This window comes from Dermacentor variabilis, chromosome 8 (assembly GCF_050947875.1).
Source record: "Dermacentor variabilis isolate Ectoservices chromosome 8, ASM5094787v1, whole genome shotgun sequence".
NCBI classification, from domain to species: Eukaryota; Metazoa; Arthropoda; class Arachnida; order Ixodida; family Ixodidae; genus Dermacentor; species Dermacentor variabilis.
This window is the reverse complement of record NC_134575.1, coordinates 70,011,701-70,039,148: the sequence shown is the minus strand read 5'-3', so window position 1 is coordinate 70,039,148 and position 27,448 is coordinate 70,011,701. Positions and strand designations below refer to the sequence as shown.

The following is a 27,448-nucleotide window of genomic DNA, read 5'->3' as shown; positions in this document are numbered from 1 at the left end:
GTAAGCGCAGCACTTGTTCCAGTTCATTCACCCAATAAATAGTTTATTTTCTTGTCCTGTCGAATTATCCCGTAAACCCTATTGCCCTGTATCCACAATGCTATATGAAACCCTGTGTGTTCCATGAACGCAAAGAACATATATTTTAGGTACGCGACGTAAGGGTTCTTTCCCAACGAGCTTTGTAGAAATACAAGGAACATCCAGTAAGAAGCTACTTCACTGAAAAGCTTGACGGCGAGGCTACTCCTAATGCTACAACAACGGCCAGGAAAGTAAAGCTTTACAGAAATTGATTTCTACAAGCAGTTGAACAATTGTGCATGGCCATGGCGTAATTACATAAGGAAACCAAGAAAACTCTAGTAAACAGAAAACGGGTCATAATGTTCTTCCTACACGAAACGGTGCTCCCATGTTCATAGTCTTGCACGTATCTTTCAGGAAATCCGAAAACACGACAATACATACAAAAATAAAGAAGTAGTCACTTAATCAACACACTTAGTTTAAAAATGCGGCAGACAAGAAGTGTCTACTACTTTTTCAGGAACAAGTCACCTTGGGTATTATAAAAATGAAGGCTACATCGGCACTGCTTTTTGTTCAACTTCATTCAACAACATACCTATGACAAGAATCATTTGCATTTCGTAAGTTCTACAGCAGCAACCGACAGCCTGACATTCAGGATTTCTCAATCCATAGGCCTTTCAATATGTTTTTAGATTTGCTAAGAATTGTTATATTGCCCTTCTTGTTGACCCTCACATTCGAGAGATGACATAATCAAAATTTGTATAGAAATACAAATTTATTGAGAAGAAGCTTCTTAAGCAATGGCTTAATGTGGCCAAAGGGACTGACATTACATATATGTTCCCCTGCACTACTACGCTGCTGTCATGGGCAATAGATAATGTCTAGATAATGCACAGGGATACTATCAGTGATCATTGAGTTCTTATCTTATTTTACACCCACAACCAGGATTTACTCCCATCCCTGTACAAATCGAAGTAAGTAAACTTTACTTCACCAAGACTGAGGGTAGCGGTTACCCGACAGTAACTTCGCATGATAGTCCGCTAGGACAACCGCTGCTATCGAAAATGCCAGACTTATAGACAAATTCGCACCCCATCTGGGACTGCCCTAATTACAGCAGACGTCGGACTGTCGATGGGGCATTCGTAATATCCTGTGTCGGCTTCCAGTTTCGGTTTCGAATCGGTTAGGTCAGGGCGCCACTCAGCGCCAAACGCTGTATGCATACCTGCCGCGTTTCCCCTCGCTGGAATAAACGATCCTTTGTCTGGTCCACGAGTTGAGCAGTCCAGTTCTTCTTTGCGGCGCTGCGCTGCCCGGCCGTTTAGGTCTCATGCCATAGGTGCTCCGTCCGGCCTCCCCGTCAAAGCTACTGCAATGTGATGACGAAGTACACCATTTACTCTACTTTCTACGTGCCCTTACCGTACTACATTTTGCGCCTAGTCTTGCTTCCGGCATGGAAGACGCCGCAACTACGTCTCCTCCATCAACGACAACTCCTCTGCCTTTGCTCTCGATGCCCAGCATGGCGTTCGTACCTCCCATTCCGCCTTTCTTGGCGATACCCGGTACTCCTGCGTTACCGCGGCTCACGTGGAAACGTTAATGTTGCACGTTTCTTGAGGCGACCGGAGGCGAGGCACTACAAGACGAGAGGAAGAAAGCCATTTTACTTGGTAACTTAGGCTTCGAGGGGCAGCGTCTTTACTACGACCTCGCGTCGCAAACGGACCTGACACCTAGTACGTTCAAAGACATTCTTCGTATCTTCGAACAGCACTACGAAGAAAGCCCCAATAACCTGGTTTTATCAGAATGGCCTATTGCGCATGTGCGCCGATATCGTTTGCCACTTCTTTCCCTGACTCTCCTTTCCCTCGCTGCCTACGCAAGTACATAAGCGTATGAATAAACGACCAGTTGGTCATTCTTTGTTGAGCAACAAGTCGCTTCGGTCCATTATTTCAAACACGATACATGGTGTCAGAAGTGTTTGTCTCGGCAGCAGAATGGACGCCGCCCAGCCCTTGGAGCCGTTGCAGCTTTCCGTAAACTTGAGAAGAAACTGGCTGCTGTTTAAACAGGAGTTGGAACTCTGTATCACAGCGACGTCGTCAGACAAGCCAAGGAAGGAAACTGTGAAAGCGGCAATACTTCTCAGCACCACTGGAGACGAGGCGTTGGACGTGTACAACAACTTCGCGTTTACCGAAGGTGAGGACAAAGAAGATTATCAAACTTTGGTCAGGAAGTTCGAAGAGTACTGTCCCCCCGAAGGGAATGAAGTTTATCAAAGGCACGTTTTCCGCCTTCGAGTGCAGGACGAGCAGAACCATTGGAAAGCTTTTTGCGGGATCTGCAGAAGCAAGCGAAACTCTGCAACTTTGGAGAGCTTGAACCATCCATGATAAGCAACCAAGTGGCCTTCGGTATCAACGACAAAAAGCTCAGGCAGAGGTTACTTGGCGAGAAGGACCTTAGCTTGCAGAAAGCTGACCAAATGTGCAAAGCAGCCGAAGTTTCTGCGCAGCAAAATGCATCGTGGTCGTAGGAAAGGCTTCGAGTAGACGAGAGAAACTGAACGAGACAGCAAAAAACAATATCGATGCCGTCAATGCGGAAGAATTCATTCGCCGCAATAATGTCTGGCTCACGGAAGGTTTTGCTACGCATGCGAGAAAAGAACCACTTCGCGGCAAGTTGCAGAAAGCGCCAGATAAACCAAGTCGACGAAGCACAAGAGGCCGATGATAACTTCAATATCATGAATATCAGCGTGCGCGGCATAACTGACGTTGCGGGAGCAGATTGGATAGTTCGCGGCAAGATAGCCGGCCAAGAACTGCGATTTGATGTAGACGTTGGCTCGCAAGCCAACCTAGTAGCTCTGTCTGTGTTCAGGCATGCCAATCGAGCAATGGAGCCAAGAAAAAGCACAGCAGTTTTAACGTCATATAACGGAAGCATTATCAAGCATGTGGGAGTCTCAACAGAAGTCCTGAGAATAGGCGGCCAAGAACGTCACGTTGCATTGTTTATTGTGAAGAAAGGCCGCCATGCCATCATTGGTCTCAAGGCATGTCGGGAATTCGGACTGATTCAAACGGTTAATGCAGTAGACTCAAGCGAACAAGGCGCTCCCCAGCTGGCTTTTCCCCACCTATTTCGCGGAACCGACTGCGTAAAGCGACTGTACAAGATGGTACTGCGGCGGGATGCCGTTCCAATGGTCCAGCCTGCCCAAAGGGTACCGTTGGTAATGAAGGAACCGCTTCACGACGAACTCAACCGCATGGAAGGGGCCTCTATTATTGCGAAAGTGGGCGAGCCTACCGACTGGGTAAGCCCTTCAGTTGTAGTAAGAAAAAAGGATGGCCGGCTTCGCATGTGTTTGGATCCATGGGCCATAAACAAAAGTATAAAGCGTGAACATTATCCGATGCCATCCCGGGAAGACATTAAAAGCGAAATATCGGGCGCAACTTACTTTTCTAGACTCGATACAAACGCAGGTTTTCATCAGATACCATTGGACGAAGCTACGTCACGCGTGTGCACTTTCGCAACGCCCTTTGGGCGCTACAGGTTTTTAAGGCTGCCGTTTCGAATCTCTTCAGCGAGCGAGGTCTTCCAGGAGACATCAACAGAAATATTTGAAGGCCTTACAGGTGTACACGTATACATTGACGACATTCTGGCCTAGGGTGACTCGACAGAGCAGCATAATGAAAGGCTTCGAGCCGTACTAAAGCGAACGGATCAAGCTGGGCTGACGTTTACTGAGCAAAAATGTGGATTTTGCTTGAGAAAGATAACATTTCTTGGTGACGTGATCAGGGAAAACGGTGTTCGTCCCACTCCAGACTTAATCGAGAGCACACACGCCATACCACCTCCGACGGACAATCAGGTGGTTGGAAGAATGTTGGGCGTCGTGAATTACTTTTGCAAATGTGTACCCTCACTCAGTGAAAATACGTCATTATTTCGTCGCCTTATGAAGGAAAGCGTGGTGTTTGAATGGACATCAGCGCACTCGCAGGAGTGGGCTCAGGTCTGCGAAGCACTGATACACCCACCGCTGCTAGCCCTCTTCGATTCAAATAAACGAAGGTAACGGCAGACCCCCGCAGGGGCGTCTGCGTCAGCAGGCGTTTGGTGTGTTGCGACACCACGTAGCCGAGCACACGAGGGTTGGACCCTCCCGCATGTAGCCGTTCGCGGCTTAGCCGTGTCCGGGGAAAGGGGGATCCTGGAGGTGGAGCCAATGCCGGGTGTTCGGACCTTTAAGGCCCCTCGGCGGAGGCAACACACCTCTTTGGCCTCTGCGTCACGTAGACGGCACCCCCGGACTGACCCACCCGGGGGAAATCGGCAGTCGCCTTTTCCTGTCTCTCTCTTCCTACAACCTTGGTCTTTCTCTTACTTTCCACCTTTCCTGTCTCCTTCTCTCTTCTATTTACTTGCTTCTTCTTGGTGGCAAGGGTGAACCCTGTGCGGCTATCCAACCTTGGGTACACCCTATTTGGTTATAGTGGCGGCCTACGACTGGCGTCGTGCAGACTTGTATGCAAGCTGTGCCGCGTCCGCGCGTTGGGCTCCGTGGTGGGCGGTCGGCGCTGCTGCCGAATTTGTATATTTTCATGGAAACTGCCTTCTCCAAACTTCCTGATCGCCCTCAGAAACGAGGGCGCACCGAAGATGTCTAAGTTTTTTGGCAATCGTACACAGAACTTTCCCCGCTTTCATGTCATCCACTCTGATATGCCTGAGGAGACGGTAAGAATGATCTCACGTTTCGTTGTCTCGAAATCTCTGACAGAAGTTTTCGGTCCCGGATACAAAGCATCGAAAATGGCTAGCGGTAATCTTCTCCAAGAGCTTCGCGATCAGAAACAATATGAAAAACTGTCCAGACTTGTATCTTTTGGGGGTGTTCCTGTCACAGTGACCCCACACCGCACCATGAATACTACCCGTGGCGTTGTATCGGATGCTGATCTGCTAGAATTGTCTGAAGCTGAACTTCTAGAGGGTTGGAATGATCAGAACGTGATCAATGTTAAGATAATTAAAATAAGACGTGACGGAAAAGAAATCAATATCATGCACCTAATACTTACATTTGGCTCAAGCAACCTAGCCGACACTATCGAGACAGGGTATGTGAAAATCCGAGTGAGACCGTACATTGCAAATCCCCTACGATGCTTTAAGTGCCAGCGATTCGGCCACAGTTCACAGAACTGCCGAGGCCGCCAGACATGCGCAAAATGTAGTTCCCGTGACCATGCCTCTGAAACGTGCGAAAACGCTCCACACTGTGTGAACTGTGATGGCGAGCACACCGCATACTCGCGGTCATGCCAGTCTTGGAAGAAAGAAAAAGAAATAGTCACTATCAAAGTAAAAGAAAACATATCATTCAAAGAGGCACGCAGGCGGGTTGCATACCTTCTTAAGGCCAGCTTTGCCGAAGTAACGCGTCAGGGGGCAGCGTCACAGCGGCTGTCCGACCCACAAGCCATGAGTCGGCACTCACGCCACCAGCCCCCGCGGCGGTTGCAGCTAGCGCTGCTCCGTCAACCGAGGAGAGAGGACCATCGACCCCGAAGGTGGGCGCAGCCGAGGCTGCCTCAACTTCCCAGGTCACTTCCAGCGCTGGCAATGGCCGGAGCAGCTAAATCCCCCGAGGAGCCCCATCGACCTAAGGGCTGGTGGGCGCAAGCGTCTTGCCCTCCAAGGCGGGACCCTCCCTGACAACATCTCGCTCGCAAGAGCACGTGTCCGGCGCCTCGCAAGCGGCAATGGACACTACACCTATCCACGCGGCGCGCCAAGCGCCTAAGGAGCGGCGAGGCTCCCTCGAACGCTCCAGAAACGGCAGAACCCCCGTTACAGGGCCTCGAAAGAGCTCTGTAACCTAAGGTATCACTTCCGTTTCTGTAAACGCAGCACCAATTTTCTTTAAAAATGGATACACAAATCATTCAATGGAATGTCAGAGGTCTTCTTAGGAATCTTGATGATGTGCAAGAACTCATCCATAAACACAATCCAAAAGTGCTGTGTTTACAGGAAACACACCTAAAATCAAAATACGCAAACTTTCTTCGACAGTATGTTACCTTTCGCAAAGATCGCGATGATGCTGTTGCATCATCGGGCGGTGTTGCAATTTTAATTAAAAAAACCATAGCTTGTCAACGTTTACAGCTACGAACGGCCCTTGAGGCAGTGGCGGTTCGAGTTGTTCTGCTAAACAAACTTATCACTATTTGCTAGATTTATATACCCCCCATTACAAACTAAGCAAACATGAATTTCAGTGTTTTATAGATGAATTGCTGGAACCCTATGTTGTTCTTGGCGATTTCAATGCACATAACTACCTGTGGGGCGACCCTCCTATAGATGCGCGAGGACGTCTTGTCGAACAGTTCCTTTTTTCTTCTGGTGCGTGCCTGTTGAATAAGAAGGAATACACATATTACTCTCGCAAACAGAACCTATTCTTCAATAGATCTCAGCATAGCCTCCCCGTCTTTACTGCCTGAACTTGAATGGGAAGTTACCGACCACCCTTACAGCAGCGACCACTTACCTATTCTGCTAAGATCACCTAAAGAAAACGCATATCCACCACACGCTCCTAGGTGGAAGATTGACACAGCTGACTTGGAGAAATTCCGAACCCTAACTAGTATATCATGGGATGACATGTCCTCGTTAGGAATTGATGCTGCTGCTGAGTAATTTACAGCCCTTATAATAGATGCCGCATCAAAATGCATATCAGAAGTAAACGGCCTGGCATGCAAACGGCGTGTCCCGTGGTCGAACGACGATTGTAGGATGGCTCGTAAAAAGAACAGAACAAAGCGTGGGGGTTGCTATGCGCCTCTCCTACTGCGGAGAATCTTGTTAACCTTAAGGAAGTAAAGTCCCAAGGCAGGCGAACCCACCGACAGGCCAGAAGAGAAAGCTGGCAGAAGTTTTTATCGGGCATCAACTCGTACACAGATGAGGCCAAAGTTTGGAACAGGGTTATTAGGACAATAGGGCGACAAGCACAATCACTCCCTCTGGTAAACACACAAGGCCATACCCTGCAAGATCAGGCAGACTCACTTGGGGAGCACTTTGAGAGCGTGTCGAGCTCAACCCATAATTCTCAGTCCTTTCTCAAGTATAAAGAAACAGAAGAATGTAAGTCAATAATTAGAAAATCCAGACAGAATGAACCCTATAACCGGCCTTTCAGTATTGTCGAGTTGAGAGCTGCCTTGAACACATACAAAAGCACTGCCCCGGGACCTGACAGAGTCATGTATGACATGATCAGAAACCTACATACTGACGCACAAGTTACACTTCTTCGGCTATTCAACACTATTTGGGCTTCGGGATACCTCCCATCTACATGGAAAGAGGCGATTGTGGTTCCTGTCCTAAAGCAGGGAAAAGACCCCTCCTTGGCGGCAAGTTACCGTCCGATAAGTCTAACAAACTGTCTGTGTAAGCTTATTAAAAAATGTTAAATCGCCGACTTATACGTTTCCTTGAGCTTAACAATAGGCTCGATCCTTATCAGTGTGGCTTCCTAGAAGGGCGGTCGACTACCGATCATCTTGTGCGCTTTGAACAAAATATCCGCGATGCATTTATACATAAACAGTTTTTCCTATCTATATTCCTCGATATGGAGAAGGCATATGACACGGCATGGCGTTACGGGATCTTAATAGACCTGTCGGAAATTGGCATCCGTGGAAATATGCTGAACACAATTGAAAGCTATTTGTGAAATCCTACCTTCCGAGTAAAAGTCGGTAATGCACTGCCACGCCCTTTTACGCAGGAAACTGGTGTACCCCAGGGAGGCGTGCTCAGCTGCACTCTCTTTATCGTTAGGATGAACACACTACGTGCTTCACTGCCACCGGCAATTTTTTATTCCGTATATGTAGATGATATACAAATAGGCTTCAAATCCTGAAACCTCACAGTATGCGAGAGACAGGTACAGCAGGGCGTGAACAAGGTTTCCAAGTGGGCAGACGAAAACGGATTTAAAATCAAACCCCACAAAAGCTCTTGTGTTCTTTTTACTAGAAAGAGAGGCCTGGTTCCAGATCCTTTTGTTCAACTGTGTGGACATCAAATACCTATCAACAAAGAACACAAATTTCTAGGTATTATACTAGGCTCCAAGCTTACTTTTATAAAGCACATTAAATATCTTAAAGAAAAATGTCTAGGGACAATGAACTTACTTAAAGTTCTATCCCACTCAACATGGGGTAGCGCCAGGAAGTGTCTGATGAATGTTTATAAGAGCTAATTCGATCACGATTGGACTATGGTGCCTTCGTGTATAACTCTGCCGCTCCGAGCGCACTAAAGATCCTAGATCCTGTCCTTCATCTAGGTATCCGCTTAACCACTGGCGCTTTCAGAACAAGTCCGATTGAAAGCTTATACGCGGAATCAAATGAATGGTCCCTCCAAATACAGAGAACTTACATCAGCCTTACTTATTTTCTGAAAATACATTCCAATCATGAACATCCATGTTTTAACACTGTTAACGATATGACATGTACTACACTCTTCCATAACCGTCCCTCTGTAAGACAGCCTTTCTCGCTTCATGTGAGGGAGCTTAGTAATGAAATGCGTGTCCCACTCCTCGAGCTTCGCCTAATGCATCCAACCAAGCTGTTACCACCTTGGGAGTGGCAGCTGATAGAATGTGACATATCCTTTTTAGAAGTAAAAAAACACGCATCAGAGATACAAATCCGAATGCATTTTCTAGAACTCCAGCACAAGCACTCCTGCGCAGAGTTCTACACAGACGCTTCGAAGTCAAATGCCGAGGTGTCTTATGCTGCCTTCGGCCCATCCTTCTCAGAATCTGGTGTACTACATCCGGAAACAAGTATCTTCACGGCCGAGGCCTACGCAGTATTGTCTTCTGTAAATCATATAAGAAAATCAAAACTTCAAAAATCTGCGATAAATACAGACTCCCTAAGCGTCGCGAAGGCGTTGATGTCACTCTATAGACACAAAAATCCAGTACTTAACGAAATGTACACTGTCTTGTGTAAAGCGTACATATCTAACCAGCATATCATTATATGCTGGGTGCCTGGTCATATGAGCATCGTGGGCAACGTTCTCCTGGACGAGATGGCCACGTCAATAGCATTGCAAGCCGTTAACCTTACCGCTGAGGTGCCTGTCGCAGATCTGAGACCTTTCTTGCGAAGGGGGCTGCGGGCCCACTGGCAACTCATGTGGGACGTGGAAAAGGATAACAAGCTTCACCTAATAAAGCCATAGTTAGGACTATGGCCCTCTACAACAAAATCTCGCCGAACAGATGTCCTATTCTGTCGTTTAAGAATAGGACACACATTTGGCACCCATAACTTTCTACTCACCGGAAGTGAGCCTCCAACCTGTGGTAGATGCGGCGAGAGGCTGACCGTACTCCACGTCCTCCTGGAGTGTCGGGAAGCCGAATCTGAGAGAAAGAGACATTTTTCCTTAGCATACCGATAGCACATTCCTCTTCAACCTGCAATGTTTCTTGGTCCAGAACCGCTTTTTAATACAGACACAGTCCTAGGTTTCCTCAGAGATGTGGTCTTACATGGTATTCGTCCCATGCATTCGTAGCGCCTCCTCTCTCCTGAGGATGCCACTACGATAATTGTTTTGCATAGCACGTGCCTCCCGGCCCTTGTGTGTTTCAAGGGCTCTAAGAAGGCAGTAGTGCTCTAGCACTTCCTTTAATCTGATATATTTTACCTATCGTATCGTTATTTTTAAGTGCATCTAAATGTTCATAGTACAAGTCATACGTCATCGCCATAGTTTTATTATACAGATTTTACGCACTTTAGAGCGTATATTTAAGGCCCCTTTACAGCCACGTCACACCAACTTCATAGTAATCATAAATACACCGCATGCTCATTACCACAGACATGGCGCTCTTTGGCCATACCTGGCCCTTGCGCAATAAAACCTTATACATCATCAACGGCAGACGCCTAGGGAACCGGCATTGGTGCCGCCTTATTGCAAAAGCTCGGAAACGACTGGCGTCCAGTCACGTACGCATCGCGGGTTCATAGCGAAAGTGAAACGCAGTATGCTCAAATCGAAAAGCAGGCGCTCGCTATAGTTTTTGCGTGCGAATTGTTTCATCAGTTCGTGTATGGCCGCAGGATCCCGGTCGACAATGATCACAGGCCTCTGATTGCTATCGCTCAAAAAAGTGTTGTCGACATGCCACCAAGGCTGCAGCAATTTTTCATCCGTCTCTTCAAATGTAATTATGTCTTGCAATTCATCCCTAGGAAAGACTTGCTGCTCGCAGATATGTTGTCCCGTGCTCACGCGCTGCCTGGGTGCGCTGAAGAAAGACGTGGATATTCACGCAGTTCAAGTGGTCTCGAGCCTTGTAAGCACAAGAACAAAGCAACGACTGGAAGAAGGAACTCGCACGGATCCGTATTTAAGCAGCGTTATAGAACCACTAAACACAGGTGCAACCTTTCAAAGGGAACTTAAACCGTTCACATCTGAGTTGGCAGCAGTGGATGGCGTACTGCTAAAAGGAAGAAAGATTTTCCTACCAAAAGCCACGAGGGCCGAAATTCTGCGGCGGATACACGAAGGTCACTTGGGACAGAACAAATGCAAGGCCAGGGCACGCAGGCTAGTTTTTTGGCCAGGACTCGGCCGTGATATTGAGAACCTGGTAGGAACGTGCCATGTGTGTCAGAAATACGCCTACAGCCAACCGAGCAAGCCCCTGCTACTACGGCCTACACCGGAACGACAATGACACCGTGTCGGAATTGACCTGGTCCAATACGCAGGGCACTCGTACGTGGTAGTGCATGACGACCACTCGAACTTCCCAGAGGTTGAAAGGTTGGTGGGCACATCAGCAACGGAACTATTTCTAAGATATCTGCCCTACTCTCTCACTATGACATTCCTCCGTAAGTCTGCACTGACAACGCGCCTCAGTTCGCTTCAATTGACTTTGCTGTTTTCGCAAGACGGTACGACTTCGAACATATAACATCCAGCCCTAATTTCCCGCGCTCAAACGGCCTAGCCAAAAAGGGGGTAAAGATTGTTAAAATAATTCTTAAGGAAGCTACGGAGTGCCGTGAGAATTTCTGGTTGGGCCTTTAGGCTTATCGATAGTCTCGTTTAGAAGATGGACGGTCTCCCGGAGAGTTGCTGCAAGGTCGTCATCTTCGGACAACTGTTCTCGAGTTCAACACTGATGGAGGATGCCCTGTATCAAAACATCGGCAATCATTGCGCGCCAAGCCAATATCGCCTCTTGAAGCAGGAAGCGTTGTTCGGATAAAAAATGGGACTGGTCAGGCAAAGCAACGGTGCTTAAAGAAGCAGCGCCACGTTCGTATCTGGTCCGAACTGAGAGCCACCAAAAGCTGAGGCGCAATCGACAACGTTTGCGGCGAACAGACGAGCACTGCGCAAATGTGAGCGACTACGAGAGCTGCCGGGAAGACACTGAGCCGGAACTGAATAACGTATTGCAACCGATCGAAGCATTTGAACCGGTAAACGACACATGTTACAGTGCGGCCACCGACCGCTGCTCAAGCGGGCAAATGACCGGGGTTGCAGACTCAGCCGGGCAACAAGACACACCGGGAAATCCATCCGCACTGCCAATAATTCGTTGGTCTACCAGATCCCGGACGGAGCCGAATCGTCTTTGCTACGACGGAAGCTTTCGTCAAGTCTGCTAGCTTGATTTTTGTTTGTTTGTTTGTTTTTGTGAAGACAAGTAAGTCTCCCAATTGTATGAAGAAAAGAAGTATCAGAATGGGCTATCCCGCATGTGCGCCGATATCGTTTGCCACTTCTTTCCCTGAATCTCCTTTCCCTCGCTGCCTAGGCAAGTACATAAGCGCATGAATAAACGACCAGTTGGTCATTCTTTGCTCAGAAACAAGTCGCCTCGGTCCGTTACTTCAAACACGATACACTGGTGCACCGCATTATCTTCAGGAACAGAAAGCAACTTCCTGGGGAAACCTTTCAGGAGTTTCACTGCACTTTCACCGAGCTACAAAGAACTTCATATCTTCAACAGTTCGTCTGTTCAGCGCGTCTCGACGCAACGCCAAGATGGCGTCGACAACCATCACCTTCCTCTCCCGGGCACGCAAGATTGCGGTTCCCGACACCCTTCTAAGTCGACCCGGTGGCTTCAAGATCGCGCTCGTCGGCATGGCGGAAAGTCGCAACCTGGAGAGGCCAGCCAACATGGCGCCCGGCCCGACCTCCGCGAAGGCAGTCGAGACATCGTAGACTATTGCTATCGATTTGGTTCACCTCACCACATCGCATCCGATACAGGCTGTCCGGTCATGCACGTTTCCTGCCGTGCGTGCGGAGGCGTGGAACATTACGCTTCAGTTTGCTGATCGATAAACCGAAAGCATCGACAGTCCCGTGCTCTAACGCAGTTTGTTTCCGCTACCGCTGATACACAATCAGCCTGTACATTCCCGTCTGTGCTTACAATTCAAGCTTTGGGCATTGACATTCAAGGTTCTTCGCTCACATGTGCCAGCTCACAAGCGTTCAGCTTCCGCCTCTTCGACACAACGCTGCAACAGAGTTCGCCCATCTGTTCTCAGGACAATTCGGACTTGTAAAGGGCTTCACCCACGACCTTCGTCTCCAAGCGTCAGTGCAACCAGTCTCAGCGAAACTACGTCATCTACCTCTGGTTCTCCGTGAACAAGTCTCCGCTGAACTGCCGCGGCTGGAATCAGCTCATGTCATCGAACGAGTCTGTGTGTCCGACTGGATTTCTCCGCTCGTCGTGGTTCGGAAGAAAGACAATCCCATTCGACTTTGCATCGATCTTAGAGAACCCAACAAGCCTACCGTCATAGACGCCTTTCCACTAGCGAGGGCTGACGAACTGTTTCCTGGACTTGCTGGTGCTACTTTGTTCAGTAAGCTGGACTTGCAGTCCGCTTATCATCAGGTTTTATCGTCCAAGAGAAGCCGTGAGCCTACTACTTTCATCACTCATGACGGTCTCTTTCGCTTCAAGCGTTTGTGTTTCGGATTGGCATCTGCGTATTCCTTTGTTCAGTAGATAACGTCAACTGTTTTAAAAGAATGTCCAGGTAGCTTGTGCTGCCTAAGTGATGTTTTGAATTAGGGCCGCACACAAGCTGAGCATGGTAAAAATCTGCAAACTGCGCTTTCCAGAATCTCAGCTACTGGCATGGAGCTTAATGCAAATGTGTATACAGTGTCCCAGAGCTCACGTTTTCGGACATATGTTCAGTGCAAACGGCATTTCGCCTACGGAAAACAAAGTGAAGTCAATTGTTGATGCACCCCAGCCAATTGGCAAAAAGTCACTGCACTCAATTCTTGGTCTCACGCGATACTGCTCTAAAATTATCCCGCAGTACGCCGAATTGGTACAACCACTTAGGAAACTATTAAAGCAAGGACAACCGTCTGTCTGGGATCAGGATACTGAGTACAGCTTCCGGACTATTAAGGATGTGGTTGCATGCGAACTCGGCTCTTACGCCAAAAGTGTTAAGACCTATGGAAACCGTCGGCGCGCAAGAAAATGCCCACGATTTTGTCCAGGAGATCTTGTCCGAGTACAAACTCGAGAAAGTCCGGTCCTAAATACTCGGGCCCATTTCAGATTTACCGTAGGGTAGGTGGCAATGAGCCTGAAAATGGCAAACGTTGGAATGCCTCCAAATTTGTGAAATGCGATGCACGACAGTATCTTCTTGAAACCTTCACAGAAAAAAGTCCCTCCACTGACTACCCATCCCTTGATAATTGTTTCCCACCTTTTCTTCCAGTTACTACTGGTGTAGGAGATACCTTACGTTTCTTGTAGCGTAACCGGGCTGTACGCACATCTTCATTACTGTACTGACCATCACACGAATTTATATTTCATGCCAAAAAGCTTTTGAACATTAGTTAGGTCTTTAGCATCCTTATGGGGTACTGTCCCAACTTCTTGGAGTGTAAAGTGATTTATACGCACAATCTTCAATCCACGACAACCACAGAGCTGTCTCGAGTCAGGTTCAGGGGGAATCAGTCACCCATCCGGGCTGTCCCAGGGGTCGCACACACGTTCGCACTGTCTACTTCTTGTACTCTGTGAACTCCTTGTCATGTGTGATCTGTGTGTGCAAGTGTGCATCTCGTCGTCTTCCCAAGATGCTTATTGAAATTCTTCAGAACTGTAGTGAAATCATGTTAATTTCCAGTCTTCATTTTGTGTATTTCACTTAAAATGGAGAAGCCAAAGGTGTCTGCTTAGAAAAAAAGTGTGTGATAGGTACATGTACCCGATTTTTCTATTGTATAAAAATCTCATCACTAAACACGCGTGGTACAGTGCTAAGATGTGTTCTTCTTTAATCCATGACTTGCTTTGTGGCGAGGAGAGCGAGTGGCGCATTTTTCTCTCAAGGGAGAGGGGATGTAATATCCTGTGTCGGCTTCCAGTTTCGGTTTCGAATCGGTTACGTCACGGTCTACTCAGCGCCAAACGCTGTAAGTTGACCTGCTGCGTTTCCCCTCGCTGGAATAAACGATTCTTTGTCTGGTTCCCGACTTGTGCAGTCACGGCCGTTTAGGACTCATGCCGTAGGTCCTCCGTCCCGCTGCCCCGCCGAAGCTACCTACAGCATTGCCTTGTTTGGATAACAGGCCCATTATTTTGTAGTGCAATTTCCTGTGACTATTCAATGAATTCCAAAGTGCAGTGCGAGCGACAAGATTATATATATATTTTTTTTTACTCAGAGAGCACTGGCCTCCAGACTCAAGTACTTAATGATAAGTGCCTGTACGTGACGGCGTTCTATGCACAGGACACCCAAAACATAGTACGGGGTCAAACCATCGAGTAGCCGACTGTGGCATAAAAGTTGCACAACGGTAAAGGTGCCTCTCAAAGGCCGGCCAAAGTTTTGATAGGAGGACCTATCTTCATCAAATGCGGACTTGGCTTCATCGGCATGTTAGTTTTAACAGGTTAGTATAGTGATGTCACGTCCGGTCGTTGTTCGGCCGCGGTTGGCTGCAAAGGCAGAGTCTCTAGGCGTGGTTTCTAAGACGAGTGGACAAGAGCGGCAGAGTGGGAAGGCGACAGAAAAAAAAACGGACATAGGAGGGTGTCGGGGAAGGGATAGGTTAGGAAGCCTTCAGAAAACTAGACAGAAGCCGTAGGTGTCGGAGGCGGCATGCGCTTGTGGTTTTAGAAGAGCCAGCAAACCGGACAGACGACGAGTAACAGAGGTGCACGAGTTGAAAGAATGACTTTAATTGCACGGTAGCAGTGCGTAACGGGGTAGGGTAATTTGAAGGTGGTAGGATAGCGACATGGAATCTATAGGCAATGGATGGGGGTACTGGGAAGGGGTGTCGCTTGGTCTCTCTAGGGACGTTAGCCTCAGTAGTTTGGCAACGGGGTCATCACGGTGGTTTACAGTAATGACACAACGCTGTGTGGTGGAGGCATCCAAAGAGATGCGTTGATGTTTGGAACCTTGGAATGCGCCGGTGGTGGTCCTAGCCAATTTAATGGAAAATTAAACCAACAAAAATTAAATTGGAACGCAAGAAAAAAATCGAAGAGGAAGAATAAATAGGAGTGTGACAGAAGTAACGACCGGAGGGGATAGGCGTACATAGGAAGAGGACTCGTATGGTTGATGTATGCGTAAAAGCGGGGAAGAAACTATTAAATTGAGTGATGCGGGAGAGCCAGGGAAACGCTTGAAACGGAAGATTATGTGAGCTTAAGAATTGAGGTTTGCTGATGTCACAATCTGTTATTGCGCCTTTGTTAACACTTTGAGAGTTTCAGGTTTATCTCAAACCCTTTAGTGATTCTAAGTTGCCGGTGCCAAAGTGATTCCCGTCGGGTGTAGGCATTTAAACTTGTGTATCTTCGTGGATCGTACAAGGCACACAAAAGGCACGGACGATATGAGGGCGATGCGCGCATAATAAACACACCACCAGAAAGCAAGATGCGGACTACATAAGCGCAACCTGCACCACACGAGCAAAATTAAAAATCGCCGTATATTTCTTGCTAGGCGAGGGACACAGTTTCAAAGCGCACGCGAACATCACACACTGCACATGTGTACCTCCTAGATCGTGTCAACAATTTCTGGGCAACGTTTAAACGACAGCAGGAAGACACTTCAAAATGAAACGAAGTGAAGGCGTAGGTAGCGCAGGTAACGGCTGCGTAAAACGTCATTTAGGGCTTTAAGGCCAGTGGCCGAAGTTGAAACCGGTCAAATCACGCTGCAGCGACAGATTTGTCAAGGTAACTTGTTGCAATATTAAAGGCCATGCTTTTCATGGCTGCATGCGACATAAATGAACCAAAAGCAACAATACGTCATGTAATTTATTTCGGCGCTAAACTATAGCGTACAATATAACCATGTCAATGCTTCCTTTTGTGTCAGAATATATGTAAGTAGTTGGGCACAAAGTGGCACAAAAGCTGTTGCAGTGGTTATTATTGCAGGCATCACGGAGGCCACAACGGCCACACAAATATACAGACGGCATCTCCTGCGCCGGCTCCACCCGACCAGTAAAATACGGCATTTTTCTTTTTTCCCGTCTTGCTTCGGTAGTGCGAGCTTTTCAATGTGTTTGTTTGATCATGTTTTTAGGTTTGTTGTACTGAAATGTCACGTATTTCGCGTGCACGAAGATGCCGGAAGTTTGCTTGCATCTTGCTGTAAACTCTGCGTTTGCGTGGCGCGCCAGCTAAATATAGACCAACGATTTTCATGACGTGAAGTGTATTCCCCTTTTCTCTGGTTGTCGTGGGACGTTTGGTGGACGTCGCAATAAAATAATGCGTATTATTAGTGTGCCTCAGCTCGTCCTCACCGCAACGGCATATAGACTGCGAGTACAATCGTCGATACAGCAATAAAAACTTGGAGAGCGCCTTTCGACCTCGTCGTACTGTTAATACGGTAAGCTATCGTGCTTGGGCCTGCTTCTCATGTGTGCCTGAGGTTCTCGTTGAGCTTCTCATGAGGTTTCCTTGCGAACGTAGGAAATGGAATACCTGCGAAAACAGTAAAACGTGCTGGTGATTGCTGCGTGCTGGTTGTAAGAGTGTTGTAACGCAACTCTATTGCCACGATACATAATTGATAATACTGATAAGCGTTTCCTTCGGCTGAGAACGGTTACTTTCGGAAATCGTGTTCTTCTTGTGCATCTGTGCGTGAGCTCCCGCTTGTCTGCTAAAGTTGCACGGTAACGACCCATGTACCCCCTCACCGATTTTTTTCTTCAATGACGTTTCCTCGCTTATAAATACTTCGACGTTATGCACAATCTCTGCTTACGAAGTTTTCGGTTAAAGAACAGTTCAAGGGGAAAATGTAAACCAGTGACAGCTTGCTACTAGTAAAGCTTTGTTTTCAAGACAGGGTGCATTGACATAACTTTGACTTCACTAAACATGACAGGGGAAAGTTGCTTAAACTAAGTATTGGAAAAAACAAGAACATTACATTGTAATGTGTTTATACGGCGTCTCCACGCTTTACTTTGATAAAGACGTCTCTATTATCATGATATTCAATGATTTAAACCTTTGGCTCGCTTGTCACGTTAGTGCAGACATTGTTTACGCGATTCTTTTTAGGTGCTGCTTGCATGTGTTCACAATATGACAGCTTTATTGTGTCACTGCTATAAGGTAACTCAGAACTCATTTTGAAGCGGTGAGGCGATGATCCAAAACAGTACCCACAAAGTGGAGGAGCCCCTCGAAATGCTGGCCCTCTGGATATATGGCCGCAGCAGGATGGCTTGCGATCTTTATGGTCATGTCAGATGTGTATGAAGCGTACGTGTTCCATAAAGTGGGCTTGGTATCATTCATGATGAAGTTTATCAACATGTTACACAGCGCAGCTTACTAAATAGGATTAATATTTGCGCAACATAATTAAAATTGCTGTTTATTTGTGTGCATAGCTATTATGCCCACATTATCGTGTTGTTTATGAAACTGTACCTAACCTGTCCGTATGTTCAGTATTTCTTCTTGCTAAGTTGCTCGACTGCAAGTTAAGTTTTATTTTTACTCTGTACATGGTATACTTGCCACTTTTTATTGTGGTTGTATTTTTTAAACCTGTTTCCTATCCTGTATATTTTATTTACGAGTTTTTTGCTGTTTGTGCTACAAGCTCGGGCAGTTTTCTGTGCATGTAAGAATTCGAACCGCCGTGGGCTAAGTACGTCAAAGGTCTAAGCACGGAGTGCGCACACCGTTATCATTGATATCTTTGCAGTTAGTTGTGTCGTGTTCCCAAAATAACAGCCACTGGCAAATATATATTTGATGAACCTGAATTTCTTCAAAACTAATATGAAAGTCGGTATTGAATATGCTGCAGTTACTTCAGCAGTAAATACGGAAAGAGTTATTTTGATTCCTTGGGATCTACACAGGATGCCCTTGTTTCATGCATTAAAATGAGGGTTCACTCACATATATTGTTCTATATGTGGCAGCCTCACTCATTTCACTGGTCAGATTTTCGCGGTGGATGGAAAGTGATGAACGATTGGAATTCAACATGAAGCCTTTAACATGTATTTAGTACTATAATTGCTGAGAAAAACGATTTTACTGCACATGTGCATCAGATAGGAGCTCAAGAGCTAAAGCTCTTTCTACGGTATTGTGTGCGTTAGTCTGGTTTGTATTTCCCATCATGATTTTTGAAATGTTGGCTCTGATCTCAATTTTTTTCCTTAGCACGAAAAAACCTTAGTGTTGAAGCAATGAACGACAATCTTGTGGGCATCATTAAGGAGTGTGCAATGGAAGTCGGTGGTAACTCCGTTAGGCAGGATACCAGCAAACTATCGCAGGAGACGAAAGATCTGATCAAGAAACGCTAATGTATGAAAGCATCCAAACCCACAGCTAGAATAGAACTCGCAGAACTTCCGAAGTTAATCAACAAGCGTAAGACAGCTGACATAAGGAAGTGTAATATGGATAGAATTGAACATGCTCTCAGGAACGGAGGAAGCCTAAAAACTGTGAAGAAGAAACTGGGAATTGGCAGGAATCAGATGTATGCGTTAAGAGACAAAGCCAGCTATATCATTACTAATAAGGATGACATAGTACAAGTGGCTGAGGAGTTCTATAGAGATTTATACAGTACCAGGGGCACCCACGACGATAATGGAAGAGAAAATAGTCTAGAGGAATTCGAAATCTCAAACGTAACGCCGGAAGAAGTAAAGAAAGCCTTGGGAGATATGCAAAGGCGGAAGGCAGCTGGGGACGATCAAGTAACAACAGATTTGTCCAAGGATGGTAGACAGATTGTTCTAGAGAAACTGGCCACCCTGTATACGCAATGCCTCATGACCTCGAGCGTACCGGAATCTTGGAAGAACGCTAACATAATCCTAATCCATAAGAAAGGGGACGCCAAAGACTTGAAAAACTATAGACCGATCAGCTTACTGTACGTTGCCTACAAACTATTTACTAAGGTAATCGCAAATAGAATCAGGAACACATTAGAATTCTGTCAAGCACAGGACCAGGCAGGATTCCGCAAAGGCTACTCAACAATAGATCATATTCACACTATCAATCAGGTGATAGAGAAATGTGCGGAATATAACCAACCCTTATATATAGCTTTCGTTGATTACGAGAAAGCGTTTGATTCTGTCGAAACCTCAGCAGTGATGGAGGCATTGCGGAATCAGGGTGTAGACGAGCCGTATGTAAAGATACTGAAAGATATCTATAGCGGCTTCACAGCCACCGTAGTCCTCCATAAAGCAGGCAACAAAATGCCAATAAAGAAAGGCGTCAGGCAGGGAGATACGATATCACCAATGCTATTCACAGCGTGTTTACAGGAGGTATTGAGAGACCTGGATTGGGAAGAATTGGGGATAAAAGTTAATGGAGAATACCTTAGTAACTTGCGATTCGCTGATGATATTGCCTTGCTTAGTAACTCATAGGACCAATTGCAATGCATACTCACTGACCTGGAGAGGCAAAGCAGAAGAGTGGGTCTAAAAATTAATCTGCAGAAAACTAAAGTAATGCTTAACAGTCTCGGAAGAGAACAGCAATTTACAATAGGCAGCGACGCACTGGAAGTCGTAAGGGAATACATCTACTTAGGGCAGGTAGTGACGGCGGATGTGGATCACGAGACGGAAATAATCAGAAAAATAAGAATGGGCTGGCGTGCGTTTGGCAGGCATTCTCAGATCATGAACAACAGGTTGCCATTATCCCTCAAGAGAAAAGTATATAATAGCTGTGTCTTACCAGTACTCACCTATGGCGCAGAAACCTGGAGGCTTACGAAAAGGGTTCTACTCAAATTGAGGACGACGCAACGAGCTATGGAAAGAAGAATGATAGGTGTAACGTTAAGGGATCAGAAAAGAGCAGATTGGGTGAGGGAAAAAAACGCGAGTTAATGACATCTTAGTTGAAATCAAGAAAAAGAAATGGACATGGGCAGGACAGGTAATGAGGAAGGAAGATAACCGATGGTCATTAAGGGTGACGGACTGGTTCCCAAGGGAAGGAAAGCGTAGCAGGGGGCGGCAGAAAGTTAGCTGGGCGGATGAGATTAAGAAGTTTGCAGGCATGGCATGGCCACAATTAGTACATGACCGGGGTTGTTGGAGAAATATGGGAGAAGCCTTTGCCCTGCAGTGGGCGTATCCAGGCTGATGATGATTACGAAATTTAAAATTTTCAATTTTTATTATATGTTGTGTATTTCTCTATGAATACCACTATTAGCCATATTTTGCAAGCACTGCCAGTGTGATTTCTGCACCTAAACATAGACTAAAAGTTTGTGTCGTTTCGTCAGGCTGACGCATAACATTGCAGTGCACATTCATATCAATCAATTTTCAGGCTTGGGCATCCAACCATTTAATGTGCACTGCTTTAACAGCAGGTCCTTTCGCAGTTTTAATCCTAAGATTCTTTTTCTATAGTAAAACTTGTTATTGTCTGTCAAGTCTGCTACTGATATTTTTTTCCTCATGTTTCGTGCGTTAGCGCCACCAGCTTGACCCTAGAAGCAAGTTGCCAGCTAGAGTTTGTGTGTTGCGTTTTGTATACTGCAGCGTGCATGTAACATATATGAATTACGTACCTACTCTTAAGCGCAATAACCATTTAGAACTGAAGTCTTCGTGCTGTTTTTGGTTCCTGCATTTTCACCACTGTATTAACTTTTGTCCTTAATGCCTACAGTACACTTCAGTAAAACCTTCGCAAAGTGCAAGCATTTTATGCCCATGGGCCTAGGTTCTAGAGGTATTTGTATGTAAGGTCTCGAAAGCAAGTGCATAGTAATGTTCTATATAAATTTTTCTTTAGCCTCTTCAAGCGAGCTCCAGCAAAATGTTCTATAAATGTTTGTCTTTAGCATCTTCAAAGCAACTCCCTAGAAATATTCAATAAAAATTGGTCTGTACGCTCGCAAAACCAACGACATAGAAATGTCCTATAGAAGTTTGCCTTTCGGATCTTAAAAGAAAGCCCATTAAGCGATTCTATGGAAATGTGTCTTGATAGTTTCTATAATAACGCGGTGGCCAAATAACTTTTGCGACTCCATAGGAACATTCCATAGACAATCAAAAGAAACACAATAACGTTGCATAGAACAAATTCAAAAGAATTTCTAAATGAACACATTCACAAATATTGAAAGAGCAGCGCTGCCTCATCACTCGTGGCTGCCGCACACCCTACTGAACATAAGGCAAGTCCTGATGTCGCATGAGACATGTGCGTTAGGAACGAAGAGGACGATTGACACAAACCCTCCCTTTCCCACTTTGTTCATGTGGTCTTGATGGTTGCCTACCCTCGTCCTAGGTCACGGGCGTTTATAGTGGTCCAAAGCCCGCTGATATTTACCATGTCTTCAGAAGTGTTCTAATGCGAAGTATTCCTTGCCTGCTTTAAGCATATAGAGTCTGGGTATTTATCTAGCCTTTCGCACGATCGAGATGCTATTGTATCCGTTTACTTGACAGCATAGATACCATAGAATACCATAAAATATTATTACATGATTTGCAACAATCATCTTGATACGTGCATATTGCCTGTTTCTTGTGGACGATGCACGCGGGTGCCACGACGAAGATGACGAACGCTCTGTGGCTCTTGAGCTGTCGGCTAAACTGGTCAGCGCTGCAGTTATCCTTTGTAAATGTAATTTCTAAATATTTTTCATTTCTTAACCCTTCGTTTGCGTAACACTTTGGTGGAGGGTGCCATTCCCCGTCCTTGCCACCGAGCTCCGCTACCGAGCTCCGCCACACCGTTACTCGCGTCACCGTATGCGTACTACATCTGCCGTATCTGTCCATGACAGTCATCCTGCTCGCTCGCCGTCACCTCACCTCAGCTATTCGTCGCCTACCAGTTAGGGACCATCCAGGGCGGAAAACTAGACCATGCAGCTCCTGGAGGTAGTGCTGCAGTATCTTCGTCGTTTCGAAATCTTCTGTTGACGCTCCCAGCGAACCAGACTTGATGTTCACATCGACGGTGTCCCTTTGACGGCTTTAATAGATAGTAGAGGGTAGGTTTCCATAATGAGTCGTAACCTCCGTCGTCAACTGAGGAAGGTGCTCACGCCTGCTACTACTCGAGCCATACGCGTGGCCAATGTCAGCACTGTTGACGTCAATGGAATGTGTACTTCCCGTATAAGTATCACCGACCGCCACGTTCCTGTTCTTTTCACAGTGTTGACCAATCGTCCCCATGACCTAATCCTCGGACTCGACTTTCTTACGGCACATTCAGCTTTGATAGACTGCCTTTTGCCTCAAACTTCCTATACTCCCCCATATTCGTATTTAACTGCCGAACAACTTTAGCACGACAGCATTCATCTGCCTACCGCCTAAAGCCTTCACTTTCGTCGATTTGCTATTATTTTTGCCTGTTCCCAGTGGTGCTTACGTCGCCAGACCTGTTCCTGATGTCTTTTTGATGCGCAATATCGCTGTGCCCCGCTCCGTTGTCACCATCGCCGATAACCCGACATGCGTCCCCGTCGTCACTTTTGGCCTGACAAAGAAAGTTCTACCCAAAGCCATAATACTTGTAATGCTTCTTGCTGTCGGAGATAACCACGTCAGAAAGTTTACCGTAGACATCTGATAAAATTCTTCACCATGTTCAGAGGATGATATTTTCTCTGACGCAACATTTCGTCCTTTGATTGCTACGGACCTATTGCCTGAACAAGCAACAGTCCTGTGTCGCCTTTTGGTTTTCTACCACGACATATTCGACCTCAACAATCACCAATTGGACCAGCTTCCAATTGTTAAGCATCACATACAAACTGGTGATGCCAGTCCTATTATTCACTGGTCATATCCAGTCTCTGCGTCAGAGCCTGAAGTGAGCAAGATCCTTGCTAAAGGTATTGTTGAACCTTCGTCGAGCCCTTGGGCGTCGCCCGTAATGGGTGGTAAAAAGAAAGATGGCACATGGCGTTTCTGCGTAGATAATAATCCTATAAACCACATTACCAAGAAAGACGTCCACCCCTTGCCTCGCATTGATGATGTCTTCGGTTGTCTCCACGGTGCCAGCTAGTTTTCATCAATAGACATGCGGTCTGGTTATTGGCAGATTTCTGTGGGTGAAAAAGACCAAGAAAAGACCGCGTTCATCACTCCTAATGGTCTATTCCAATTCAACGCTACGCCATTCTTTCTATGCAACGCCCCAGCAACGTTCGAACTTATGATGGACTGTTTGCTTCAAGAGCACAAATGGTTAACATGCATCTGCTACCTAGACGAGGTCCTCGTATTTTCGCCTACATTTGAGACACACCTTGAGCGCTTAGCAGCTGTTATTCAAGTCTTCTGCGAGGCTGGGCTCCAAATTATTTATTCGAAGTGTCACTTCGGTCGTAACTGTAACTGTAACTTAGTCTGTCAAAGACGTCTGAAACTCTGTAAGACTTTGCCCCTACTTCCCGTGCTTCGATAAATACTTCGCAGCAATTGCCCGACCACTTAATGATCTTTTGAAGAAGGACGTGCCATTTACGCGGGTGCCGGCTCAAACTGCCGCGTTTACCCGCCTCACCAACATTCTCACAATGCCACATATACTGGCCCACTTTGACCCGTCCTCTCCTACACAGGTACGTACCGATGCCAGTGGTCACGGTATCGGAGCCGTCTTAGCCCCGCGCCAACAGGGTCAAGCTCGCGTTATTGCATACGCTAGCCGTGTCCTCACTGCTGCGGAGTGGAACTATTTGATTACAGATCGTAAATGTCTGGCTCTCGTCTGAGCAATTTATAAATTTGGCCCGTACATGTATGGCACGCACTTCTCTGCTATCACTGACCACCACGCGCTCTGTTGACCTTCCTCACTCAAAGATCCTACCTGGAAGCTTGATCACTGGGCTCTGCGGCTGCAAGAATATTCCTATGCTGTAGTGAACAAGTTGGGCTGATTACATGAAGACGCAGAGTGTTTATCACGCCATCCAGTGGTAGAACCACCCGCCGACCCTGACCCCGATACCGATGCTTGCGTTTTCGCCGTTTCTCAGCTGCTACAAGTGATGCCGTGATGTCGCATTGCGCGCCATCATTGATGGCTTTAAATCTTCCCCTTGTGATTCGTCCCTTCACCTGTTTGTTCTCCGGGACGGTGTCACAATGCACTCTCAGACAGTCCTGCCACTACACCTCGTAATTCCTAAGCACCTCCGGTCATCTGTAATCCAAGAACATCACGATTTACCAACGGCAGGTCACCTTGGCGTCTCCCGTACCTACGACCGGATTCGCCGACGCTTATTCTGGCCAGGCCTTGCTTGCTCAGTCCGGAAATACGTTGCGGCGCGCGAGAAATGCCAGCGCCGAAAAACACCATCGTTGTTCCCTGCTGGCTGCCTTCAACCGCTCGACATTCCTTCGGAGCCGTTCTTTCGCGTTGGCTTGGACCTACTTGGCCCTTTCCCTTTATCCACATCTGGGATTAAGTTGGTCGCTGTGGCAACAGGTTACACCACGTGCAACGCCATCACAACAGCGCTTCCAATAAGCTGTGCTACAGACGTTGCCGATTTTCGTTCACGCGACGTGATTCCGCAGCATGGTGCTCCACACCAAGTCTTCACTGACCGTTGTCGGGCATTCTTTTCTAAAGGCGTCGCCGACAGCCTGCAATACTGCTTATCCAAGCACAAACATACCACGTCTTACCATCCACAGACTAATGGTCTCACTGAGCGTCTGAATCGCACCCTAACAGACATGCTTGCAAAGTATATCTCGTTTAACCATACTGATCGGGACCTTGCCCTACCTTATGTGACTTTTCCATATATTTCTTCGCGCCCCGACACTGCCGTTTATTCCCCGTTATTTCTGCTGTTCAGCCAACCACCCACATTACCACTGGACGCATCCCTCCCATCCGCTGCAGCAGAGACCCGCGAGTATGTACTTGACCCCATCACCAGGGCAGCCCAAGCATGCGAAATTGCCCGCGCTCACCTCCTGGCCTCACAAGAGAAGCAACGAAGTTTGTACAATCGCCAACACTGAGACGTCCATTTTCGCCTGGATCTCTGGTACTCCTGTGGTCTCCGACTCGTCACGTTGGCCGGTCAGAAAAACTCCTGTTTCGGTACACAGGCCCATATCGAATGCTGCGTACCGTGCCTCTAGTTGCGTACGAAATTGCCCCAGCCAGTACCAGTGCCTCATCGGCCCCTACTTCTTCTGACGTTGTGCATGTCACGCGCCTCAAACCATAGTACTCTCTTGTTATCACCGAAATTTAGACGCACCAGGACAGAGCTTCTGCAGCCGGGGATAATGATACATGGATATTGCGCGTCTCTTGTGGACGATACACGCGGGCGGCCCGATGAAGGCGACGAACGCTTTCTGGCTCTCGAGCTGTCGGCAGAACTGGCCAGTGCAGCAGTTATCCTTTGTTAATATTCGTAAATAGTCTGCAGTTCCTAATCCTTCGTTCGCGTAACATTTTGGAAAAACCGCAAAACCTAGAAACAACTTAGCCAAACCTACCAACAATTTAGCAAAACCTAGCATAACCTCTCAAACCTACCAACACCCTAGCGAAGCCACGTAAAAGCTAGGTGATCACAAACTCCACCGTTGACTCCAGCCTTGCACCACTAGTGTTAGCTGCGCACGTTTTTTCCCTCCGTTCCCGACGTGTGTTCAGTGTAAAGCGAATATGCCTTGCAAAAGCAGCCTTAGCGACGAGTGTCATGAGGAACAGAAGATTGAGGTCCTTTTTTGCGTGTTCTTGAATTTCCCGCCTAAAAGGTAGAGTGGACAAATTATATGGCTATGTGAAATGATATCACATTCCTCCAGCGTGATATGTCATTCTCCGAGTGGAAAAAAATTATTTGAGAGGCCTTTGTTGTTTGCATTTTATTCTTGCTTTCTTCTACAAAGCTTGCGGAACGCCCTTGAAGAAGAATATTTGTCTTGTCGTAGCCGAATGTCTGGTGTAATTTTAGAACCTTTCAACTTACCTTCACATGACATATCTACAAATGAAAAAAATATGAAGCGTAAAAATTGTCCTGTTGGTTCAACTGACCCGTATAGCTGCTGGGTTCTGTAAAATCTGACAGGTGCGGTGCTCCATAAAACGGGAAAAATGGCATCCACCTGTCCATAGCAATAACCTGCAAATAAAGCCGATTACCAATTAGGAAACAAAATTGTCGATTATTTCAACATCGCACATACGGCATCGCATATTTCACTTTGTTCAGACGGCAGTTTCTTTGGTTATGGTCCGGTAGGTGCTAAGGTTCTACATTCATAATTTTTTTCCACCTTGTGGTTTCCTGCAGAATCTATTTTCCATCAATCAGTTAATATCCGAAGCTTTTTTGTTCTGTCGTGGCATTACACGATTTATGAAGATCTATATATTCTGTGTGGTAACTGTGCGTGATTGGAAGATTAAGATTCTCGGATACAGAAAAGAAAGGGCAGAAAATAAGTTGCTCCTTTATTGACGAGTGTTTCCTATAGGCATAATAACAGAAAAAAAGATTCTAACTGGGGATATGTATTCGGCAGTGTTGCGGGGTTACCACCCCGATTGGAATGACTCCGGAATCTTCCACGTTTTCGCGTCCTCATAATGAAATGGGAATTAAATGGGAAAAACACTTGGAGGAAA

General features: G+C 46.6%; 1 protein-coding gene across 3 annotated transcripts in view; it reads left to right on the top strand.

Moving 5' to 3' along the window:
• Positions 1–27,448, top strand: part of LOC142590317 (japanin-like-RA1) — an 86,829-nt gene that overhangs the window by 17,757 nt on the left and 41,624 nt on the right. The window lies entirely within an intron of this gene.